The sequence below is a fragment of the Medicago sativa genome, chromosome 7, assembly GCF_051527215.1.
Source record: "Medicago sativa cultivar Bolivia chromosome 7, Bolivia_mono, whole genome shotgun sequence".
NCBI lineage: Eukaryota > Viridiplantae > Streptophyta > Magnoliopsida > Fabales > Fabaceae > Medicago > Medicago sativa.
This window is the reverse complement of record NC_140755.1, coordinates 62938819-62961654: the sequence shown is the minus strand read 5'-3', so window position 1 is coordinate 62961654 and position 22836 is coordinate 62938819. Positions and strand designations below refer to the sequence as shown.

The window sequence follows — 22836 nt, the reverse complement described above, 5'->3', positions numbered from 1 at the left end:
CTTTGTTACTGGTGAAATCTTTTGGCCATTTAAAATTTTAATTAGTTAGTGTTATAAGGTCAAAGGAAGTGAAAACATGCACTACCAAAGGTTATGTTTATTCCAAAAACTGAAAGGGTAAACTGAAAGGTCTAAGGAATAGTGATGATATAATAGAAAACATCTGGACTCTTTGATTTAGAGAATAAAAAGAAGGTCTGTTTATTCCAAAAACTGAAAGGGTAAACTAGTTTAAACAATAGGCTTATTCCAATTCAATTCATGGAGGCTATCTAGAGATTAAGCACCATAACTATAACTTTTGTAGATTCCATAACTCATCAAGTTGTTGTGGTCCACTGTTGTGATATAATAGCAAATAATTGCATTGTGATATAGTAGCAAATGATAACAACATCCTAGAAGATATTAGTCTTGCTGATAAATTTGCTTTCAATGCAATAAACTTTTGAATTTAAGTAAATTCTTTCAATGAACTTAAATTTATTCCAAAACTTTGTCATAGATATGCTGAATTAATAGACTGATCCTATCCATGTTTAGAACTCATTTATCTATGTATATTTTAAGTGTATAGTAATGTTTTTGCAAATCAATAAATATTGAACTTCTTCTTGGTCTGACAGTGATTACACCCAATGTTTTTGGAAGTGAGACTTATTTTATTTATATACCTTTGTGTCACCTACGGTTTAGACTTGTATTATTGCATTATGGTAGATAGAAACTAATTTCTTTATATTTTTAATAACAAATATGACTTTACTATTGAGAAGTAGGCATTTGCTTTCTTGTGTCTTTGTTCTTTCGATGTGTTCTATTGCTTCACTCTCCTGTCTAATGGGAAACTTTTTGAATTGTAGATCTAGAACCTCAACTCCGAGCAAATTCAGCGTTATTGATGGTACATGTCATGTTGGTCGGATGAAAGAGGGTTATTGGAGCTATATTCCCTTCAGCCATAGTATCTGTTCTAGTTAAGACATCAATGGCCATCTTGAAGTTCATTTAGACTTTCTTTGGAAACAATTGTATTTTGTAGTTACTTATTGCATTGTAACTGTGTTGTTTTTCAATTATAAACTTGTTTGTGTAAAGGCAAGTGGAAATCCCCACATCCCTGTGTAGTTTGAGTACAGTTTTTGCAGGACCATTTGAGTATGATATAGAATATTTCTATAGCTACACAAAGTTGTCTGAATGATATTTCTGTAGCTGCACAAAATTGCTTGTTTCTTTCCTATATTTAGATCGTTCTTCTTCTACCGGGTTATTAAAGTACATGTCGGTACTAATGTGATGCGTTTGAATTAGATAAAAGTTCTTGGGTTGGGAAACACTTCACAAACACTTTGGTTTGTGAGATCTCATTATAGAAAGGATCAAGAAGCTTTCTTTATTGTTTTCTCTTAGGATTCCTTGTGGGTTTCGGTGACATGAAAAATAGGACTCATTTCATAGTAGATTGATTGGTGAGCAGCTCTCTCTCTCCCTAGATGCAGGATAAGTTTGTCCAAATTGTGTAAACATATATTTGTGTGTTGCCTTTCCTCTTCTTTCTTATCTTGGTTGTTTTGGTCATGTTAGTTGTGTTGCTTCAAACTTAGATCTAAGTTTGTTTATTGTTGTTGTTTGTTCTTGAAAACTACTATTCTCTTGATTACTCCCTTCCTTTTGCTCCAAACATCTAAATTTATTTGTGTGATTTTAGTAACGAATTCACAACAAATAGAGGTAAAATACAACCATAAATAAGCTATGCACGCTTCTAGGAAACCTAGCCAGACTATACCGAACACTCAAAAGAGACGGCGGTGGCCCAAGCTTTTATATATAAGCTAGAAAAAAAAATTGAGATTTTAATAATTCTTAAAATATCTAGCCACCAAGAAAGGTTGTGTGTAGGTATAAAAGATTTTTTTTTTTGCCAAGTAACCTAGTGAGGGTCGAAATATATTTCTTCGCAAAAAAATATAGTGGACAACATTTTTTCTGCGCAACCTAGTGTCAAGTAAAAAAATTTCCCGTATTCATCAAGAGAGGTTGGAGGAAATTCTTTTTTTTTTCTGGTTAAGTAATCTAGTGGGGATCGAAATTCATTCTCTACTCCCTTTTCCTAATAGTTTAAAACCTATCACTTAGCATTCTTCCTCCAACCCTTTTGCTCATGGTCATATTTAAAATTATCTTGCCTCATCTAATTGACTCTAATTGTTTATGTTCTTAGTGTAGTGCTATATTTGCACTACTTGCCAATTATCCATGTTTCAGATGGAATTAGCAAGAATTTGGAAAAGTAGTGATGCAAGTTTATTGACTTTGTTATGTACTGTAATATTTTATTTTTTTAATTTCACAATTCAATTTCTGATGTTATGGTGCAGAAAGATAAGTATTTTGTGAATGTTAGGATCAATTAATCTAATATTATTGATTTTTTTTATTTGGAAGAGTTTATATGAGAAGTAATTGAGGAACACATTTTGTTTGAGAATAGTCTTTTAGATGTATTTGAAGAGACCGAGACAAACATGGACATAGTTACTTTTGGGTTTTACTGCTGATGGACTTAAGTGAACCTTCCCCTAGAAGCTACCCTACAATTGGTTTCATAAGTTTGTTTGCGTATGTCTAATGTTTTGTATTTACTATAAAAATCTGTGCAGGCATTAAAGAAATAAGATAAGATATATATGCTATCTTCCTCTAGTTTGGCCTTGTGTAATTTTGCAATTGAGTTCCTTTTCTGTTTTTCTACTTGATATTGCTTTCCATGGAATTATTCCAAACCAAACTTACAGCACGTAGAATCTCATTTTTTATCGACAAGTCATGAATTTAAGAGAGCCATGTCCTTTTTGTTTAGTCAATGTACACTAAGTAACCACCTTAAAGCTACAATAGATCTTTTCTAATCAAATTTTTGTGATAGCATTTATCTTTCTAAACACGTGTCTTTATGCATTTTTGTGGTATACAAGTTTTCTTTTGCAGAAACAGAGAAAGAGAAAAGGTATCTAATGGGAAGGCATGGGAAGAAAGTGAAAAGTCCTATTATCGTACTTCTCTTCTTTGCATCTTTATTCAAATGTGTTGTAACTTACTAGCAACGTGTGTTGTTATTGAAATGATTGGATGTTAGGGAACAGATGTTAATTGACCGTTCGATTAATTGTGCTTGCACATATATATAAATCTATGTTATTGTTAATTGTTTAATAATTAGTTGTGAATCAATGCCTATTTAATATTTATCGACTAGTAATTGACATTTTAAGTATATTTCTCACAATCTAGCTTAATCACTTTTTGATTAGATACACTTGAATAATATAATTATATACATTTTGTTATTAATTCTAGCTACAAATAATTGTCGTAGTTAATACCAAGCTAATTAACTACAATGACGCTACAAATTTTTTTTTCTTAACTTAAATTGATTATGGACATTTTTATAAATTTATATTCTATATTGAGTATATCTTTGAAGTGAAACCCGCTCTCACAGTAATCAATCTAGGTTGAAAGAAATCAATATCTTGATGGTCCGTTTTTGTTGAAAGAAATCAACCTTATCATATTTTTTGTTGTGAACATCGTCCTACTATGCTTCATATGTTGGAAACATATATGCCTTTGGGGGTGACACAAGTTTCTGTCATATATGAAGTTTTTCTAATTCAAATATGGTACCTATAAAATTGATTAGATGCAAAAAAAAAAAAATTAATTGGTCCAGTGTAAACTTGTTCTGACCCAATCCCACACCAACTAAAAACATATTTCACATAAGAAGATACAAGCACATGCTTTTATCTTTAAGAAAATTGAAAGTCACCCAATGTCAACTCTATAAAAGAAAATGCAAAACTTTAGTAAAATTAAGAAGCATACACTAGATGTGCATGAATTTCTTGCCAGTTCCTAGTAGTTAGTTCCCTCCATGGGTAGATTCTTGATTGAATTGTGAGAAAACATGAATTTTGATTAGTGCATGTTAATTAGTTTGATTTTCCCCATATGATATGTTGTGTTGAAGGTGTTCTTGGCTTGAGTTACATGCATAAAAATGTTGATTTTTGACTTAATAGTGTTGGTTGGTCATTTTGATAAGTTTGGGGAAGAAAAGTGCTATTTGAATACTGAAAAACTTAAATCTGGGCTGAGGTAATCGATTACCTGCTACTTGTAATCGATTACCAGTGTGAATTATGCAATGTCGAGTTATTTGGTAATAGATTACCCCTCTATGGTAATCGATTACCGGCCTTTAAAAATTCAAAGTTTTGATGTTTGACTGCAGAATTTGCTTTCTAACTTGTCATAAACCTTCCCTAAACTTGTCATCAATACCAAATGAGTCTTGTTTTATCTTGGTTTTTCGGGTGTCAAGCATTGATTAAGCTTGGACCTTTTTAACCTTTGATATCTCCATTTTTTCTTGGGAAGGGCAAAATGAGGAAAAAACCCTTGAGAATCGAGGTTCGGGAGTTGTTTTCGTTATAGGAAGGTGTTAGGCACCTATAACGACTATAGTATCCTATAGGAACCGTCTTTACTTTCTACACACGCGCTTTATTTTTAAATGCTATTTGAAAATGTTATTTACACCTAAGGGTTTGCTAGATTAAGAATTGGAGGGAGAAGAATGTGTTTGAATTTTTGTTTTATTGGACTTGGAGAAGTTTTGACTTCTTGCCTACATACCCTTTTAAGGGATCAAACTCCATGTAGTTCTCTTCCAAAAAAGAGTTTTTGTTTTTGTTGGTTGATTTTAAGTTTGAAAATGGAATTTTGAAGAATTGAGATGAGAGGCCTCAAGGGCATGAGATTTAGAAAAATGTGAGGTTGAATTAGTCATTTTGCAAAAAAAAAAAGTCTAAGTACTATAGTTAAAAATTCATTGAGATTTATTTAAGAAAACAAAGAGAAAAAGGGAGGAGTTTTGACTCCTATTTTTTGGAAAAAGGTTTTCAAGTGAGATTGTTCACGTTTTTTTGGAAAATGATTTTTGACTAAGTTTCAAATCCTAAGCATACATCTAAAGCATTCAAACCCTAAACATACATCTAAAGCATGCATACCCTAAACATACATCTAAAGTATCCATGCGAGGTGTGTGCTTGTGTCGGTGAGTGTCGGTGTACATGTTTAGAGTCCATTGTCCTTTTACATCATTGGCCTAGATACACACTACTATCCTGATGAGTCATAGATAGTATAATTTATTGCCTTATTTAGTTTAGTTTTATTTTAGATTTGATTTAGTTTTATTGCATTTTATTTTATATTAGAATATTTTACTTCAAATTATGTTTTATTTTATTTTTAGGAATAAATATATGGTGGAAGGTGTCTTGGAGCAAAAGAAAGAGGACTGGAGCAAATACAGCACAAGAATACGAAGATACGGGGCAAAAATATATTCCCCCAACTCAGAAGCTTGGCACGGCCCGTGCCAACATGTGGCACGGCCGTGCCCGTCCCAGAATCCTGTTTTGCTGCTTTTCTTCAAGGCCAAGTTACCCTGTTGCGGCTTTACCGTTTTATCCTTTTAGTTGCTTAGTTTCTAAGTCAATTGTAAAGCTATAAATAGAGTAGCTCTCCACCATAAACAATCATGCTTTACTTTGTTTATTTCAATTGCTATTTTAATAAAAGTCTTTATTTTCCCTTTTACTTTCCTTGCAATTTATTTTACCGTATTTCTCTCTTCTTCCTCCATGTCTACGATGAACATGAGTGAGTAGACTCCTTTGTCTTGGGATCGTTGGATAAGTCTAATGACGTAATCCGGATCAAGCCAAGTCTTAAACCCTAATTAATTGTTACCCTAATTCCTAATCTAAATTCACCGTTTTAACATGAATTAATTATTATCAAACTGTGGAAGCGAACGCGGAGGGTTTGATAATGGTTAATTCATCATCACAGATATCAATTCATAAAGCGAACGCGGAGCTTTGATATCCGAACAAGTGAATTTAGACAAGGTTTGCGAAACATGAGAATAGTCTAGCAAACCTTGGGACACATAAAGTTTCGATCTTCAAGGGTCCCAAAGGCAATCACCCATGAGAATAGGTGTGGTTGTTGGAGGGATACACTCACTGACTTCGAGAGGAGCTGTGATATGCTAAAGAGAAACTTGTCCTTAGTAATTAGGATTAACGTTTAATTATAAGTTTAAGGCTTGCTTGTGAAAAGATTCGTTATTACGATGAACCAATGATCCCAAGGCTTTTTAATATTATTGTTATTTACCTTCAAAAACTGCACTCTCCAACTTCTTATTTCTTCCTCTTCTAATCAATTTCTAAAAGCTAATTGGATTGACCAACTCCCTAGCGGAACGATAACTCTACTTACTACTATTACTTCGATAGGCCGTGCACTTGCGGTTTGGCCCTATCAAGTTTTTGGCGCCGTTGCCGGGGGGTTAACTAATTTAATTAGCTTTTACTTAGTGATTAGAATTATCTCTTCTTCTCTCTCTTTTTCTTTTTTATTTTTAACTTTTTATTTTTCTGTCATTATTAACTTCTTGGGTCCTCAATTTTTTTTTATGCGAAAAACTAGAAATCGAGTTGTAATAATCAACGAGATCGAAAGGTATTTGCATAGACGAAAGAGAGACACACAAAATAACACCGTCATGGCCAATCGCACTCTCAAAGAGTATGCAACGCCGTCTACGGCTGAGCCACAAGCTGTTATTGTGTACCCAACGGTTGAGGATGACAACTTTGAAATCAAGCCTGCCCTACTTAACTTGGTGCAGCAAAACCAATTCTCGGGATCCCCCACTGAGGATCCCAATCTTCACATCTCTGTTTTCCTACGAATTAGTGGAACCATGAAGGAGAACCAAGAGGCCGTAAGACTTCATCTCTTTCCCTTCTCCTTAAGGGATAGAGCTAGCGCTTGGTTCCATTCCCTCGAAGTCGGTTCCATTACTTCATGGGATCAGATGAGGCAAGCATTCCTTGCCCGTTTCTTTCCACCATCTAAAACCGCTAAACTTAGAGACCAAATCACGCGGTTCAACCAAAAAGATGGGGAATCTCTCTATGAGGCGTGGGAGCATTTCAAAGAAATGCTAAGACTTTGTCCCCACCATGGCCTAGAGAAGTGGCTTATAGTCCACACTTTTTATAATGGCTTGTCTTATACCACTAAGATGTCTGTTGATGCAGCTGCAGGTGGGGCACTTATGAACAAGAACTACACGGAAGCGTATGCCCTAATTGAAGACATGGCTCAGAATCATTACAAATGGACCGACGAGAGAGCCATCTCTAATTCTTCACCCTCCAAAAAGGAGGCAGGTATACACGAAGTCTCTAACTATGATCACCTTGCTTCTAAAATTGATACACTAACTGAAAAACTTGAAAAATTCAATGTTAGTGCTATCAATTCTGCATCTACTCCTTCTTGTGAAATATGTGGTATAGCTGGTCATGCTGGTGTTGATTGCCAACTAGGTAGTGCTATTAATGGTGTTGAGCAAATGAATTATGCTCAATACAACCAAGGGATGCGACAAAATCAAAATTTTTATAAAAACCAAAATCCCTATGGACAAGTAGCACCACCCGGTTACGCAAACAACCAAAGATTCACTCAAAAATCCAATTTGGAAATTTTGTTGGAAAACTCTATTGCCAACCAAAACAAACAACTTCAAGAACTCAAAAACCAAACTGGATTTCTGAATGATTCTCTTTCCAAGCTCAATACCAAGGTTGATTCTATTGCTACTCACTCTAAAATGCTTGAAACACAAATCGCCCAAATAGCCCAACAAGTGGCTACATCTTCCCAAACACCGGGAGTCTTTCCTGGTCAAACCGAAGTCAACCCCAAAGCCCAAGTTAATGTCATATCTTTTAGGGGTAGTAAGCTAGGTGAAACTTTTGCTAAGGTTAAAAACATTGGGAAAGAGAATGTCAAGCCCTTAGGTGATAAAGTTGTGATAGAAGAAGCTAAACCACTTGAAGAAAACAAAACTCCATCCCCCTTAAATCCTGAAAAGCTTAAACTAGAGGGTAAGTTTGAAAAATTTGTTAACATACTTAGGAAGATTTGCATTAAACTCCCCTTTGCTGAAGCTTTGTCTAGGATGCCTCTTTATGCCAAGTTTTTAAAGGAAATTTTTTCAAAGAAAAGGGCTATAGAGCATAATGAGACAATAGCCTTGGCTAAGGAAACTAGTGCAATCATCCAAGAAGCACCCCCTAAGCTTAGAGATCCAGGTAGCTTTGCCATACCATGTGAAATTGGGAATGAATCCATAAACAAAGCCTTATGTGACTTAGGAGCTAGTGTTAGTTTGCTGCCTTTGTCTCTTCTTAAAAGGATAGGGATAGGTGAGTTGAAACCTACCGAGATGGAATTAAAAATAGCTGATCGTTCTACCATGAAACTTGTAGGATTTGTCGAGGACATACCTGTTAAGATAGAGGGGATATACATCCCCACTGATTTTGTAGTCGTTGACATTGAAGAGGACGATGACGTCCCTATAATCCTAGGTAGACCTTTCCTTGCAACTGCGGGAGCTCTCATTGATGTTAAACTTGGTAGGATAGCCTTTCAAGTGAGTGATAAGATGGTAGGATTTGAGTTGGAAAACGTTATGAAAGGTCCCGCTCTCTACTCTTGTTGCATGCTTAACGATCATGTTGTGAAAGAACGTTTTATAGCGTCATCTACACAATATGATATCTTTGATCCATTCTAAGGACTCTTTCTAACCGTCAAGCTAATGACATTAAAAGAGCGCTTCGTGGGAGGCAACCCACGCATTTAATTGCTTTTGCTTTGTTTCTCTTTGTTTTAAGTTGTTTTGTAGATAATTGTCCAAGTGTGATTCGAAAAAAAATCAAGAAATTGAAAAATTCTGAAGCCCCCAGGACCAGAAAGGTGGCACGGCCCGTGCTAGGTATGGCACGGCCGTGCCAAGTTTTTAAAAGAAAAAAATGGCCTTGAAGTCAGGAAGCTGGCACGGCCCGTGCCAAGGGTGGCACGGCCGTGCCCGATCTCTCCCTTCCTATAACCCTCAAAATTTTCTTTCTTCTTCCTCATTCTCAAACCACAACCCTCTTTCATCTTTCAAACTTCTCTCTAAACCTCCATAAACTTCAAACCTTCAAACCACCATATCTCCCTCAATTCTTAACCAAATCACTTCATTCTTTCACCAATCAACCACAAACTTCACCCAAAACAAAAACCACAAATCAAAAACATCTTTCATCCATCCAAACACACAATTCACCAAACCCTCATCTCCATTAAACCTAACCTAAAAACCACAAAACCTTAACCAATCTCCACATCTAAGACCATAAACATCAATTAAACATCAACCCCAATCCAAAACCAACCTTTCCCACTACAATTATCATCAAAACCCTAACCTTCACCAAAACCCCAAAGTCAAACCAAGGTCCAAGGTCAATGGCTTCAAGAAGAAGTGGTAAAGAACCAGCAAGCTCTCAAGGAGGACCTCCCTCAAAGAAGCAAGCACAAGTGAAGAATCATGGAATAAGCTTCAAGAACAACAGGCAACGGGACAGGTATAAAATTCTAATCTCTAAACACTTGCATCCTTCTCGTTATCCTGATCCCAATACTTTAGATGTGCTAGAGCTATTTGATGATGTTTCTAGGATGATAGGAAAGTTAGGTTGGACTGAATTGCTGAAGCCTATGCGGGGTTATGAAAATTTCATTTATGAATTTTTAAGCTCAATTGTTTTCACTAAAGATAAGTTGAATTTTGATAACCCCAACCATAGAGTTGTTTTTCGGTTGATGAATATCGATTATGACATGTCACTTCAGCACTTTTGTGAGGCCTTAGGTTTTGCAAATGAGGGATATATTCATGATCATTGGGATCCTAGCCTTAAACCGGATAACTATGACCCAGCTGCCTTTTGGACACGTATCACCGGCGTTTCCAACTATGTTCCTAGAGCCAACAAAGCTAGCAACATCCACAACCCCGTACTTAGGTACCTCCAAAGGGTAATGGCTTGCACTATTTGGGGTAGAACCGAGCTAGGAAACACTAGAACCGATGAATTGTTCATGCTATGGGCAATGCTCCACAACCACCCCGTCAATACTTGTTTTTATTTGATTGATTACCTAGACTTTGTCGGTACTAGACCGGCCGGTAGAGGAGACATAGTGGTGGGTGGCATCATTACATATATAGCTAGGTGTTTTGGAGTGGGTGAAGATGAGGGGATCAAACCAATTGAGGGAAACAATAGACTTAACATAGAGACCCTTATTGCTATGAATTTCATCAAACATCGTCCACCCCTCCATTACCAACTCAAGCTTAATGTGCCAATCATGTTTTTATTGCCTAACCCATCTCGGACTACCACCGAGGTGGAAGAAAATTGGTTGTATGTTAATGATGTGCAGGTTCTTGGTGAGCAAGATGATGATGAGGGAGAAGGTGCTAACTTGCACCATGATGAAGGAGAAGGTGCTAACTTGCACCAAGAGGGGCACCATGGCCATGCAGCCGGTGAGCTTAATGAAAATCAAAGATGGACATGGATCCATAATGAGATCGAGAGGATGAGCACCGAGCAACAAAGGCAAGGTGTTGAAATCTCCGGCCTTCGCAATGAAGTTCAAAGGGGCAACCGTGTCAATGATGAAAATAATGAGATGCTCCGTCGGATGATGCAACACCTCCAACTTCAAGGTCCTCCTTACGGACCTCAATAAACAAATGTGAGCTTTCCTCTTCCTCTCTTCCCTTCTTCTTCTCCCTATCTCTCTCATTCTTCTACTCATCTCCTTCTTTCTCCTTATTTTATCTCTTCTTCTTCTTCTTCTTCTTCTTCTTTTAATTTCTTTTTCTTTTGAATCATTGAGGACAATGCTTCCCCTAAGTGTGGGGGGGGCTTAATAAAGTGTCTAGAGTCGTAGTGTTCCCAAACTCCCTTGAACTTTATTCTTTTGTTTTGTTTTTATAGCAAGAGGCATGACTAAGTAGCTTGTTTTTAATGTAAATATGGCATGAAAATTTTTGTTTTGTCTCTTCTCTAAAGGTTGTTTCTTGTACATAAAAGTAGTTTCTTGTGTTTCTTATGTTCTTGCTATGCCCATATCCTGTTTTGATGTGAAAATTCTCCAATGAGAAAAGCACCCGGTTGCAATCCTTGAGCAATTGTATGAATAGGTATTTTAAGGAACACGTTCTATCTTTAGTGTTAACTTAGACCCTTTAAAAGTCTTAAGAGTAAAAGTAGTATAAGTTTGTGTGGGAAAATTAATCAAATTGTTCTTAATTGTTATATTCTTATTAATTTGTTAAATGTTAAATGGGGCGGGAGAATGGCACCAACATGTGGGGGAAAGGACAATCCCTAACTTCCTAATTGTGGTGGTGACTCCCTAATTTGAACTTAATGTGAAACAAATTCATCAATGCTAGGGGGAAAGGACAATTACATCCAAAAAGACTTCCTACGCGGAGATGAAACAAACAATAATTTTGCAGCACTACTTAGGGTGATTTTGAATCTAGGGGGAAAGGACAATTACATCCGAGAAGACTCCCTACGAGGATAGATAGCCCCTAAGCATCTGTAGCCCCTTGTGCTTAATTGTTATATCTAATTTAATTTTAACTTGAATTCCCATCACTCTTATATGAAATGAAGAAAGGACTTTTCTCGGTTACTTTAGCACTAAGGATAGAACCTATTCCTCATAATATCTGTCTTATACAGGAGCAAGAAAAGGGTTGGACTGCACACACACACTCACTTGAGACTTGATGTTGGGTAGAATAGGTTCATGAGAAGTGTTTGAAATTGTAATTAGTGTACTTGGAACAAAACCTTTCTTTGAGACTTATGTTCTTAATATTGCCATGAATCAATCTTTGTTGCTGCTATGTTTGCTGCCTTTTGCTTGAGGACAAGCAAAGATTCAAGTGTGGGGGAGTTTGATGAGTCATAGATAGTATAATTTATTGCCTTATTTAGTTTAGTTTTATTTTAGATTTGATTTAGTTTTATTGCATTTTATTTTATATTAGAATATTTTACTTCAAATTATGTTTTATTTTATTTTTAGGAATAAATATATGGTGGAAGGTGTCTTGGAGCAAAAGAAAGAGGACTGGAGCAAATACAGCACAAGAATACGAAGATACGGGGCAAAAATATATTCCCCCAACTCAGAAGCTTGGCACGGCCCGTGCCAACATGTGGCACGGCCGTGCCCGTCCCAGAATCCTGTTTTGCTGCTTTTCTTCAAGGCCAAGTTACCCTGTTACGGCTTTACCGTTTTATCCTTTTAGTTGCTTAGTTTCTAAGTCAATTGTAAAGTTATAAATAGAGTAGCTCTCCACCATAAACAATCATGCTTTACTTTGTTTATTTCAATTGCTATTTTAATAAAAGTCTTTATTTTCCCTTTTACTTTCCTTGCAATTTATTTTACCGTATTTCTCTCTTCTTCCTCCATGTCTACGATGAACATGAGTGAGTAGACTCCTTTGTCTTGGGATCGTTGGATAAGTCTAATGACGTAATCCGGATCAAGCCAAGTCTTAAACCCTAATTAATTGTTACCCTAATTCCTAATCTAAATTCACCGTTTTAACATGAATTAATTATTATCAAACTGTGGAAGCGAACGCGGAGGGTTTGATAATGGTTAATTCATCATCACAGATATCAATTCATAAAGCGAACGCGGAGCTTTGATATCCGAACAAGTGAATTTAGACAAGGTTTGCGAAACATGAGAATAGTCTAGCAAACCTTGGGACACATAAAGTTTCGATCTTCAAGGGTCCCAAAGGCAATCACCCATGAGAATAGGTGTGGTTGTTGGAGGGATACACTCACTGACTTCGAGAGGAGCTGTGATATGCTAAAGAGAAACTTGTCCTTAGTAATTAGGATTAACGTTTAATTATAAGTTTAAGGCTTGCTTGTGAAAAGATTCGTTATTACGATGAACCAATGATCCCAAGGCTTTTTAATATTATTGTTATTTACCTTCAAAAACTGCACTCTCCAACTTCTTATTTCTTCCTCTTCTAATCAATTTCTAAAAGCTAATTGGATTGACCAACTCCCTAGCGGAACGATAACTCTACTTACTACTATTACTTCGATAGGCCGTGCACTTGCGGTTTGGCCCTATCATATCCTTGCGAGAACTTAATCTCGCATAAAAATGAACCAATAAAAAAATGCAAGAAATAAAGGTGAAGGAGGAGATGAAATATAGAATGCTTATGATGTATGAAACATGAAACAAAAGAGTTAGTAGCACATGATAATATCAAGAAAATAAAGCAAGTAAAAAAAAAATTACTATAACAAAAGTAAGAAATTACCACAAAAACATAGCAAAAATGATGCAAAATATAGCTAAAATTTCAACATAAAATGCAAAAGTCACATGACTTATGATTCTCACAATTCAACACATTTTCAAGACATGAATTCAGATTTTATGTTGACAACCAAAGTAACATGATAGACTTTGCATTTTAAAGTGAATTTAGACATATTTACATCATTTATTCACAAACAAAAACTTGCAAAGCAAGCAACTAAGCATCATACACACACATATAGTAAAAACATATTCAAACAGTAGCAAATCTTCACAAAATCATATATCATGAACCACAAACATTTATCAAGAATTGGGATTGAAATCAAGCAATTTTCACTTTTAACATGAAATTCAAGAAATAAAACAAGAAAACATCACAATATTTTTTAACAATTTTCAGATAAAAACTAACACAAAAAAGATCATAAAAAAAAAAATAGGAATATACACAAATTTTTATAGAATTTTCCAAAGCATTTTGAACATAACAGAGGTGTGAAAATCAAAAGTCAGTGTGCAGGTACCAAAAAAAACAAGTAAAACACAAGATCTGCAGAAAAGGAGGCCCAAGCCCAAGGTCTTGATGGATCCGGATCATCCAAACGCCTCAGAGGCGTTGGATTGATCCGATCTCATCAACACCCTAGATCCAAGGGTTGGAAATACGTAGCGCATGGTAAGCAGGTTCAGGTGCACAAAAACTTCACATCATAAGCATACACGTGGCGAAAAGTGATTATTGCAAAAAGTAATTAAAAAGTGATTATCATAAGTGATTATCTTTTTGTATTGTTGATTGGTGTTTTCCCCCCAAAAGAATCGAAACTCTAAAAGGTGATTGAATCAAAACCAAAACCCCAGTGGTAAAATTAAGAATAGTTTTATTTTTCCAAATAGGAAGCTTAAACCTGATCTATCAAACAAGAAGCTTAAACAGAAGCTTAAAAGGTGATTGAATAAAAACCAAAAACCCTATCATGGCTTCCAGTCAAATCTCTGATGCAGATTAAGTATGTAAGTCATACTTTGAACACTCTTATATCCGATCCTTAATTCATCAAACACTACAAGAAAAAATGCATTTTGCGACCCTTAAAATGACGGATTGCGACTGTTCTAAGGGCCGCAAATTCACATCTGCGACTGTTCTTGAACTGTTAGGGATGTTGGGGTCGCAACAGCATTTTGCGACAGTTCACAAAACAGCCGCTGCAACAGCCACAGTGGGTCTTGCGACAGTTCAAAACAGTCGCAAAGTACTTTTTTTTTGTTTGAAAGGGGTGTTGCGACAGTTTATAACAGTCGCAATTGATGAAAAATATTTTTAAAATCACGTTGCAGCAGTTTGGAACTGTCGCAGTTGTTGAATTTTTAAAAAAAAAATAAATAAATCAGTTTAATTATACTCGAAATATATCGTCAGATGTTATCTCATCAAATGTGAGACTCTTATTATAATAATAATAGACATACATTAAGGTTTGAAACTTGATGTTTCATGGATTCTTTGCGGCATGGTTCCAGACAAAATCTATCTATGTTTCAGACAAAATTATACATATCATATACATCATGTACACATCTTTCCAGACACACTACCTCTGAAAACTTCCACAATTTTAAGAACCAATGGCTTGAGCTAATTCAAAATAATGATGCCTAACAAGCTGTTTATCCGACTGACCCCTCAAGCTTCAAGCTCATGAGTTGGTTCACCTCAGAGCCAAATTCATCGGGAAGCTCGTTGAAGACATCACGGAAAAATCCTGAGATCATAGCAGCCATTGCTTTTTCATAGTCTATTCCTCTCTGTTGAAAGTAAAATAATTGATCTTCACCAATTTTCGACGTACTAGCCTCATGCTCAATTCTTGCTGTTGGATTTTTCACCTAGAAAACAGTTGCAATTTCATGAGCAGAAGTCTTGAGGCAAGTTTCTTGACATTACAGAATAGAAAAAAGGGTGAAAATAAGAAGGAAACAAATAGGAAGTAGTAGGAGTTAACTTGGGTATGGAAACTGTGCACAATAATGCTATCAAATAAACAAAGAGCTAAATGCATATCAACAATGAACTATTTTTTGTCTCAACCAAACATTGTAAGAGTTTTAGCCTCCTGTAAACAAGATAGTAATCAAAACAGAAAACACGCAGGCACCTAGAAATCACACAGGCACCAAAACACGGCAGGCCCATAGCAGAAACTCCCAACCAGCCAAAAATAGAACTAGCAAAACAGGTTCTGCATCTGATACCGCAACCAAAACAAAAACACACCCCCATCTCGCCTCATACACAGTTAAGGCATTCTCAAGGATTCTATGTTATGCTTGATACAAGGCATGAACACAAAACCTAGATTCCATATTATCACAAAACCTCATGGGAGTGAACTTTAGCACTTAAGCCACAACCATTAGTTGTGGTTTAAACTTTAGAATCTAACCTAAAATGAATCAAAAGGAATAAAAAAAATCCAGAAAACGCAAAAAATAGGAAACAAATGCAGAAGCTACTAGTACAACAAGAAACCAAAGCTTCAGGAAATATAAACAAAAGCTTTGATTACTCATTCATAGTGAAACAAGTACTAATCTCAATTACCTTTGCAATAATTTGCCTGCCAGACTCGATCAAAATCTGCAATCCCAAGGTTGCCATCACTGATTCAAAAACAATGATACACTGCATAAAAAGTCTCAAGTCAATATTTGTATCATGGTTTTAAATTCCGGTTGAGATAACGATTGCAGGCATTGCCATTATGGGAATTGAAGATGTTGCTATGCTTATTGCAGTAGTTGTGTTGTGAATCTATTTTTTCTTAGCATCAGTTAAAATCTCATATTTTCCATCTAAAATCTCACATCTATCTCATTACCATCTTTCTATTACTTTAACATACCTCTTAAATCTATGATATAAAGAAAAAGGAAGATAGAAAAATAATTTGTTTGAGCAATATATATAGTCAATTGCCGCATGATGCGAGTGCTGCACTCACTACGTTATGGCGTTACATTACGGATTTCTTTGTGATTTACTGTTTTATCTTGGTTTTCGGGTGTCAAACATTGATTACGTTTGAACCTTTTTAACCGGTGATATCTTATTTTTTTCTTGGGAAGGGAAAAAGTAAGCAAAACCCTTGAGAATCGAGGTCCGGGAGTTGTTTTCGCTACGGGAAGGTGTTAGGCACCCATAACGACTATAGTATCCTATAGGAACCGTCTTTAATTTCTACGCGCGCGCTTTATTTTTAAATGCTATTTGAAAATGTTTATTTAAGCCGAAGAGTTTCTAAGTGAAGAATTGGAGGGAGAAGAATGTTTTTGGATTTTTATTTTAGTTGAATTGAAGGAATTTTGTTCCTTGCCTACGTACCCGATTAAGGGATCAAATCCACCGTAGTTCTCTCTCAAAAATATTTTTGTTTTTGTTGGTTGATTTTAAGTTTGAAAATGGGATTTTGAAGAATGGAGATTGAGAGGCCTTAAAGGCATGAGAATTTATGAAATTGTGAGGTTGGATTAGTCATTTGCAAAATGTGGTCTAAACATGATTAGAGTTCATTGAAACTTGATTAAGAAAATAAAGGGAAAATTACAATGGGATTTTGATCCCAAGGTTTATTATGAAAAAGAGTTTGAATGATGTTGTTCACATTTTTTGGAAATTGATTTTTCTAGGTTTAAAGCCTAAACCTACACCTAAACATACAATTCTAAACATACATCTAAACATGCATATTCTAGCTATATACCTAAAGTGGTGTGTGTGCATGTGTCGGTGCTTGTGTCGGTGTACATCATTAGAGTCCATTGTCCTTATTACATCACACCCTAGATACATTCTATGGCCCCTTTGCCAAGAAATTAAAATTGCATAAAGGGAAATATTACAAAACTCCTAAGTGTTTACATTCTAACTTTGGTACAAATTAAATTGCAAGAAAAAAAATAGAGATGAATATGGGATGAAATGGAGATGCTTATGAAATGATGAAACATGAAATGAAAGGAGTTAGTAGCACATGACAATATCAAAGGAAGTAAAGCAAGAGAAACACCAGAACATAAAGGATGGAAAATGAGTGCAAACATGGCTAAAATTTGTTCATAGAATGCAAGAACCATATGACCTATAATCCTCACATTCCAATACATTTTTAAAGGTTTAGAATCAAGTCTTGGAATGGGAATTAAGGCAACATGATTTACTTGGCATTTTAAAACAAATTTTAAGCATATGTGCATTATTTAACTACACAACTAACTTGTAAGCTAAGTAACCTACCAAAATTCACAATCATGCAGCAATATTAAACACAAACAGTGGCTAAAACCCCATAGAATCAAATGGCATAGGTCGCAAGTGTTCATCAAGAAAGTTGGGATTGGAATCAAGCAAATTTCCATCAATTTTAGCATAAAATGTCACAAAATAGCAAGAAAATTAGCCACATTATGTTCACCAATCTTTAATATGCAAAATTATCACAAGAACACCACAAAGTTGTCAAGAAATGTGTATGGAAATTTTTAGAATTTTTTTAAAGGACTTTTAAGCTCAAAAATGTACAAAGCTCTTCACAAATTTGACACAAATACATCACATAAGCAAGATTTTTTATTACACATTTTTTATCAATGTTTCTCATGCAAAACCACTACACAAACATTACATATGCATCAAAAAAAACTTAGAAATTTTTATAGAATTTTTGCAAGAATTTAAAGCAAGGCAGGGGTGTATATAGCAAGGAAATCAGTAGAACATGCAAGAAATAGGGGGTGCAAGCAGCAACATGGACACAGGCCAGGCAGAATGGGCTCCAGGACGGGCCAGGATGGAACCATGGGTTGGACCATGGGTGAACCGGTTCGTTGGCCTATCACTACAAGAAAACTGCAGTTTAGCTTCAGAAATTTTAGCATCATACCATTTTGGATGCTAATAGCGTCTATTTAGCATCCACAAATTTTGATGCAAATGCATATTTTTCAATTCATTGTTTATATGCAATTTAGCTTCAGTTAGTTAGACGCTATTTGTTGATGCTAATATTTTTTAATTTAATTATTCAATTAGCATCCACAAATTTAGATGCTATTTTTTTTTAATTTTTAATTTTACTACTAGTTCCCAAATGTTAACCTAATTTTCCACAACACCAATCGTTTCACAAAACACATTCACTTTCTAAAGTATAAACTCGAATGCTTCATTATCATATCGATCCTAAAATTCTTCACATAATCATTCATAGCAAATCCTCCACAAAATCGTTCTCTTCCGGTGTTAACCTAATAGATCTCGAAATCGTTCCAGCCAAATCATAAACATTCACAAATTTTCCCAAAATCTCAATGGTTCCCAATCATAACACAATCGATCCAAAACTATCAAGGTTCCCATCGTTCCCAATCTGTGAAGGTTTGCTGCTTCGCTCTCCCTCAAGATGGATCCCAAATTCAGTTCTCAATCGTTTACTGATTCGTTCAAAATCTGTGAAGGTTTTGTGCTCGATCTCGCTCAAGATCGTTTTATGATTGCTGCTTCGCTATCGTTCCGTTATTGCAGTTCCAATCGTCTCAGATCTCGCCGTTTGCAGCTTCGCTTGTTCTGTTTAGTATCTCCCTTTTCTCCCTCAACTCCTCTGTTCTCTTCTATTATGGTTCTTAATTATATTATGTTTCTTTTCGTTAGATCTTAGTGTTTGTTGTTTCTGAAGATCTTTGATTTTTTAGGACATTTTGTTTGTTGTGTATGGTTTATGATGGTATCTTATGGTTTCTAGGAATGGGGTTGGGTTTGTGGTTTGTGATTTTTTAGGGGATTTTGTGGTTTGGTTTCTGATGTGATATGGTAGGATGTTGTGTTAAGGATAGTATGCTATGTATATTTGTTTAACAATAAGCTATGTTTTAGAAAAATCATTTGTGCATCCAAAGAGAAGAACTAGCTAAAGATAATAATCTAAACTAGCTAATGAATGGTAGAAAAGAACAAGAAGTTAAAGAATTAACTAAGTACCTCCTCCTAGCATGATAATAAAAAAGATCGGAATGGAGCCAATCAAGTATTCGAACATCGTGGTGAGATTGCTAGCAATTGTGATATCAGAAACTAAATGGTGATAATGTTAAGCAAATTAGGAGGCACATTATATATAGCATGAATGTGTATGGAATTTAAAAAATTCCATTGAGTTGATCACTTTTCTTAATTATATGGAATTGGTATATTAAGAAAATTGTTGATGTCTTTCCTCGGGGGAAGCGTGTATCACTAATACGAGACAAATTAGTATAATGAGTCAAGATGACATGACTTTCTTAAACACTCAATTTGGCCGTCTACCATGTCCCGCATGTGAATGCTGCAATGAATAATGGATAATTTTTACTGAGTTTGGTTGTGATAATGCTAATGAGTTTAATTGTGATGATCGATTGTGTTTTTTGGTTGTGAGTGTAACTTTGATGACCTGGCTTCTACGAGTAAAGTGAAATACTATATGAATTATGGAGATTTTGACGGTTCCATTCGACATAGTAATGTTACTTGTTATTGGAGATTTTAAGTTGTAATGTTGTTGAAAATTTGAGTTATGTGTTATGACTTATGAGCATGTTGGAACACTTCATGATTAAATAACAGTTAAAATAAAATATCTGTAATTCCTTTTACATAGGCCTGACACCTTGACTTTTTGAATTTTTATCTTTCCTTTGGATAGTGTATCTTAATCCTATTTCATTTTACATAGGCATGTGATACCTTTACTTATGGAGGCTCCACTTCACTGATCAATGCTTATTCTATAGACCAGTTCAGTCGTGCTCTCTGTTAAAGGTATGTTTATGCTTCTTGACCTGAATTGTTCTTTCTTCTGCTTCTGATTAAAATACAACTTTGTTGTACTCTTCCCATTTTCTTTTGGCTTGATGTATACACATGATTATGCCTTACCGCGGTTAGTGTGGATGGTAGTGGAGTTATGTGAGAGAATTAACCATAATAGGCGATAACCTTGCGGCCATATATGAATTAACTTTATTTGTATCTTCTAGTAGTAATATTTAAGTTTTTTTTTTGTTGTTGAACGATTCATGCTTTTACATTTTCAGATTACTATCGAAGAATGGTCATGGTTGTTCTTACACAAGGATTTTCAGATTGCGGAGGTCAGTTTATTTTTGTTTATTTCCAAATATACATTTGTACGTTCTGCCTATAATTTTGAATCTGGACAGTTTATTCTTCTTGCAATTTTGGATATAGTTTTGACAGTCTTGCCTATAGTTTTGAATCTGGACAGTTTTGCCTATATCAAATAGATATTTGAACTTTAAGTTTATGCTATAAAACATTATTTTTTTACAGTTTTTAGATACAACATTCAACTATGTGAACCTATCATTGTTTTACTTATCTGAATGAAGTTTACACTATTTTGCTTGGCTTATCTTTTCCCATTAGAAGTCTGTGAATTCATAACTTAATTTTGAACTCACTGTTATTACTATGCAGCTTAGTAGCTTCCTAATTAGTTTGTTATAATTTTGACTTTACTGTTATGACTAAGCAGATTACTTCTCTCTGTCTCTGAAAGTAATATCAATCAAATTTTGCAATCCTTGTACCTATTTAAAGGGGCATATATATGCTAGTGTAATTGATAAAAACTCCACTAGCGCTAGAAAACTATTACTGCCATGGCTTGCAACAAGCTTTAATGAAATGGAAGAAGATGTTAAATTATCCTAGGATTTCTAGAATATATTTCTTTCTTAGTTCACCCATGGATTTACTTCTCATTGATACTTTCTGGACAGTTCACTACTAGAATAATTACTTTGTGCAATGCCTTCGCAATTTCAGTTTCCGTTCAATTAAATTGATAGTTTCTGGACAGTTCCCCAATAGAATAATTATTTTGTAGGATAACCTAATTCTGTACAGAGCTTTAATTGTTCATCTTGCTTGAATTGTTCTTTTAATTTTTCATATTGTGGGTGTGATTAAAAATGTTGGAGTTATCATCTTGAAACTTATCTATATGGTGTGGATTATTAAATGATGATTTGAACTTTTGGCAGCACATTGTATAACTAGAAAAATGGCAAGATAAACTTGTTAATGTAATTATGATCAGGAATTCGTGTCAAGGAGTTGGTTTATTTTAAGTTATGTAATGATGCATACCCTTGTGTTACAAACACATGTTATATGAGCATTCACTTATATGGTTTACTCACTTCCATATTGAGGGGTGCATTTCATTAGTCATGAGTTTATTTTGTTTTCTTACTTAACTAATGAAACAAATTGTGAGAAATCTACATAATATTTTCCAGAAAATTTGGGACATAATAGCATAGGAAGAATAATTGGTCGTTCACTCTTATTCTCATATGCTTCTCTTCACGAATATTCTTCTTTCTGGTTTTGAATTGGAACTGGCTCACCTGAAGAAACGATAATGTCCATGGTCCTATTCACGAATATTCTTGTTCAAGGATTTTACCCGTTTTTCTTTTTCTTGTACAGATTATTGAGTAAAAAATGCATTAATTTTCTGTGAAATGAAATACCATGGTACATAATTTAAGATTATGAAAATCTGCTGACCCTCGATATCTGCAAATTTACCATGTCACATTCTGGTATTTGCATCCTGCATTGTAATTTGAGACTACATGCATGTTCTTTTTGGAATAGGCATGAAAACTGCAGTATACATGTGCTTGGTGATTTGTTTCTATAATAAGTTGTATTTTTTTACCAGGATAACTATCAAGAGTGTCTGACTAAGCTAACAAAGATTGATAAGCACTCTGCTGGTGATACGCAAGAGGTGGACGGAGAGACAAGACTTCGATTATGGGTAGATGTTCTTTATACTAATTTGATGGATTATGTTTAGTTTCTACTAATTTAACTCTTGGATTATGTTTAGTTTCTACTAATTTTATGGTTAAGACTTCATTATGTGCGTTATTTATAATTGGATGTCTTAGTTTCATGTCTTATTTTAATTTCTATAATATTATATTATTAAGTCATAAATATTATTTTGCAAGTCTGATTAGGGGTAGTTAACCAACAAAAAATAGTCAGTCATATGTATCCAGGATAATTAGTGTACGTGAACTAAATTTATATGCATACACTAATTTTAGCATCCACAATTTCGAACTCTAATTTTGACAGAATTTAGTTTTTTCAATTTGATCTTAGCATCCACATATGCTAATGCTAAATTTTGCCTAACTTTTAGCGTCCACTTTTATAGATGCTAAGTAGCGTCTGCATAATATGCACTTTTAAAATGCCTTTAGCTTCAATTTTAGCGTCCATTTTTGTAGATGCTATTTTAGCGTCAGTTGGATGCTAGTGTTTAGCATCCAAGCTTTTACTGTCGT

At 35.0% G+C, this 22836-nt stretch overlaps 1 long non-coding RNA gene and 1 other non-coding gene across 2 annotated transcripts; one reads left to right on the top strand and one right to left on the bottom strand.

Moving 5' to 3' along the window:
- Positions 1–7021: 7021 nt before the first annotated feature.
- On the bottom strand, positions 7022–7128 carry LOC146907523 (small nucleolar RNA R71). Its single transcript, XR_015020829.1, has one exon. It is a non-coding gene; the product is annotated as a small nucleolar RNA R71 (small nucleolar RNA).
- Positions 7129–18671: 11543 nt separating this feature from the next.
- LOC146907522 (uncharacterized) lies at positions 18672–22436 on the top strand. Its single transcript, XR_015018964.1, has 5 exons — positions 18672–18841; positions 18922–19032; positions 20178–20263; positions 20539–20595; positions 22200–22436. It is a non-coding gene; the product is annotated as an uncharacterized LOC146907522 (long non-coding RNA).
- The last annotated feature ends 400 nt before the right edge of the window (positions 22437–22836 follow it).